This window comes from Eptatretus burgeri, chromosome 19 (assembly GCF_056783735.1).
Source record: "Eptatretus burgeri isolate ZD-2024b chromosome 19, Ebu_testis_v1, whole genome shotgun sequence".
Lineage (NCBI taxonomy): Eukaryota > Metazoa > Chordata > Myxini > Myxiniformes > Myxinidae > Eptatretus > Eptatretus burgeri.
The window spans coordinates 170,220-174,113 of record NC_140979.1 but is presented as its reverse complement, the minus strand read 5'-3'; positions in this window follow the sequence as shown (position 1 = coordinate 174,113).

Here is a 3,894-nt window from a genome sequence, read left to right as displayed (position 1 = left end):
GAAGTTTTCAGGTTTTTTTCGAGATGAGATGTTTGTTTTCAAGTTTGGGTGGTGTTAGAAGTTACAATGTTTTTTTCGAGGTGAGATGTTTATTTTACAGTTTGAGTGGTGTAAGACGTTATAATGTTTTTTTTGAGGTGAGATGTTTATTTTAAAGTTTGGTGGTGTTTGAAGTCATTATGTTTTTTTCGAGGTGATGTTTATTTAAAAGTTTGAGTGGTGCAAGACGTTATAATGTTTTTTTGAGGTGAGATGTTTATTTTAAAGTTTGAATGGTGTAAGAAGTGAAAATGTTTTTTTTGAGGTGAGATGTTTGTTTTAAAGTTTGAGTGGTGTTAGAAGTTATAATGTTTTTTTTTTTAAGTGAGATGTTCATTTTAAAGTTTGAGTGGTGAAAGAAGTGAAAATATTTTTTTTGAGGTGAGATGTTTGTTTTAAAGTTTGAGTGGTGCAAGACGTTATAATGTTTTTTTTGAGGTGAGATGTTTATTTTAAAGTTTGAGTGGTGTAAGAAGTTATAATGTTTTTTTTTGAGGTGAGATGTTTGTTTTAAAGTTTGAGGTGTAAGAAGTTATAATGTTTTTTTCGAGGTGAGATGTTTATTTTCAAGTTTGGGTGGTGTTAGAAGTTACAATGTTTTTTTGAGGTGAGATGTTTATTTTAAAGTTTGAGGTGTAAGAAGTGAAAATGTTTTTTTTGAGGTGAGATGTTTGTTTTAAAGTTTGAGTGGTGTTTGAAGTTTTAATGTTTTTTTTTGAGGTGAGATGTTCATTTTAAAGTTTGAGTGGTGTAAGAAGTGAAAATATTTTTTTTGAGGTGAGATGTTTGTTTTAAAGTTTGAGTGGTGTTTGAAGTTTTAATGTTTTTTTTTGAGGTGAGATGTTCATTTTAAAGGTTGAGTGGTGTAAGAAGTGAAAATATTTTTTTTGAGGTGTGATGTTTATTTTAAAGTTTGAGTGGTGTAAGAAGTTATAATGTTTTTTTTTGAGGTGAGATGTTTGTTTTAAAGTTTGAGGTGAAAGAAGTTACAATGTTTTGTTCGAGGTCAGATGTTTATTTTAAAGTTTGAGTGGTGTAAGAAGTTATAATGTTTTTTTCGAGGTGAGATGTTTATTTTAAAGTTTGAGTGGTGCAAAAAGTGAAAATATTTTTTTTTGAGGTGAGATGTTTGTTTTTAAGTTTGAGTGGTGCAAGACGTTATAATGTTTTTTTGAGGTGAGATGTTCATTTTAAAGTTTTGGTGGTGTAAGAAGTGAAAATATTTTTTTTGAGGTGAGATGTTTATTTTAAAGTTTGAGTGGTGTAAGAAGTTATAATGTTTTTTTTGAGGTGAGATGTTTATTTTAAAGTTTGAGTGGTGTATAATGTTTTTTTTGAGGTGAGATGTTTATTTTAAAGTTTGAGTGGTGTTTGAAGTTTTAATGTTTTTTTTGAGGTGAGATGTTTCATTTTAAAGGTTTGAGTGGTGTTTTGAGGTGAGATGTTTATTTTAAAGTTTGAGTGGTGTAAGAAGTTATAATGTTTTTTTTGAGGTGAGATGTTTATTTTAAAGTTTGAGGTGTAAGAAGTTATAATGTTTTGTTCGAGGTCAGATGTTTATTTTAAAGTTTGAGTGATGCAAGACGTTATCATGTTTTTTTCGAGGTGAGATGTTTATTTTAAAGTTTGGGTGGTGTTAGAAGTTACAATGTTTTTTTGAGGTGAGATGTTTATTTTAAAGTTTGGGTCGTTTCGTTATAATGTTTTTTTTGAGGTGAGATGTTTATTTTAAAGTATGAGGTGTAAGAAGTTATAATGTTTTGTTCGAGGTCAGATGTTTATTTTAAAGTTTGAGTGGTGGAAGAAGTTTTCATGTTTTTTTCGAGATGAGATGTTTGTTTTCAAGTTTGGGTGGTGTTAGAAGTTACAATGTTTTTTTGAAGTGAGATGTTTATTTTAAAGTTTGGGTCGTGTAAGAAGTTATAATGTTTTGTTCGAGGTCAGATGTTTATTTTAAAGTTTGAGTGGTGCAAGACGTTATAATGTTTTTTTCGAGGTGAGATGTTTATTTTAAAGTTTGAGGTGTAAGAAGTTATAATGTTTTGTTCGAGGTCAGATGTTTATTTTAAAGTTTGAGTGGTGTAAGAAGTTATAATGTTTTTTTCGAGGTGAGATGTTTATTTTCAAGTTTGGGTGGTGTTAGAAGTTACAATGTTTTTTTGAGGTGAGATGTTTATTTTAAAGTTTGGGTCGTTTAGTTATAATGTTTTTTTGAGGTGAGATGTTTATTTTAAAGTTTGAGGTGTAAGAAGTTATAATGTTTTCTTAGAGGTCAGATGTTTATTTTAAAGTTTGAGTGGTGTAAGAAGTTTTCAGGTTTTTTTCGAGATGAGATGTTTGTTTTCAAGTTTGGGTGGTGTTAGAAGTTACAATGTTTTTTTGAAGTGAGATGTTTATTTTAAAGTTTGGGTCGTGTAAGAAGTTATAATGTTTTTGTTCGAGGTCAGATGTTTATTTTAAAGTTTGAGTGATGCAAGACGTTATCATGTTTTTTTCGAGGTGAGATGTTTATTTTAAAGTTTGGGTGGTGTTAGAAGTTATAATGTTTTTTTCGAGGTGAGATGTTTATTTTAAAGTTTGGGTGGTGTAAGAAGTTATAATGTTTTTTTTGAGGTGAGATGTTTATTTTAAAGTTTGAGTGGTGTTCGAAGTTATAATGTTTTTTTCGAGGTGAGATGTTTATTTTACAGTTTGAGTGGTGTAAGACGTTATAATGTTTTTTTCGAGGTGAGATGTTTATTTTAAAGTTTGGTGGTGTTTGAAGTTATTATGTTTTTTTCGAGGTGATGTTTATTTTAAAGTTTGAGTGGTGCAAGACGTTATAATGTTTTTTTGAGGTGAGATGTTTATTTTAAAGTTTGAATGGTGTAAGAAGTGAAAATGTTTTTTTTGAGGTGAGATGTTTGTTTTAAAGTTTGAGTGGTGTTAGAAGTTATAATGTTTTTTTTTTTTAAGTGAGATGTTCATTTTAAAGTTTGAGTGGTGTAAGAAGTGAAAATGTTTTTTTTTGAGGTGAGATGTTTGTTTTAAAGTTTGAGTGGTGCAAGACGTTATAATGTTTTTTTTGAGGTGAGATGTTTATTTTAAAGTTTGAGTGGTGTCAGAAGTGAAAATGTTTTTTTTGAGGTGAGATGTTTCGTTTAAAGTTTGAGTGGTGCAAAAAGTGAAAAAAAATTTTTTGAGGTGAGATGTTTGTTTTTCAGTTTGAGTGGTGCAAGACGTTATAATGTTTTTTTCGAGGTGAGATGTTTATTTTAAAGTTTGAGGTGTAAGAAGTGAAAATGTTTTCTTTTGACGTGAGATGTTTGTTTTAACGTTTGAGTGGTGTTAGAAGTTATAATGTTTTTTTCGAGGTGAGATGTTTATTTTCAAGTTTGGGTGGTGTTCGAAGTTACAATGTTTTTTTGAGGTGAGATGTTTATTTTAAAGTTTGAGTGGTGTAAGAAGTTATAATGTTTTTTTCGAGGTGAGATGTTTATTTTCAAGTTTGAGTGGTGTAAGACGTTATAATGTTTTTTTTGAGGTGAGATGTTTATTTTAAAGTTTGGTGGTGTTAAGAAGTTATAATGTTTTGGAGGTGTGATGTTTATTTTAAAGTTTGAGTGGTGTAAGAAGTTACAATGTTTTGTTCGAGGTCAGATGTTTATTTTAAAGTTTGAGTGGTGTAAGAAGTTATAATGTTTTTTTCGAGGTGAGATGTTTATTTTCAAGTTTGGGTGGTGTTAGAAGTTACAATGTTTTTTTGAAGTGAGATGTTTATTTTAAAGTTTGAGTGGTGCAAGACGTTATAATGTTTTTTTTGAGGTGAGATGTTTATTTTAAAGTATGAGGTGTAAGAAGTTATAATGTTTTGTT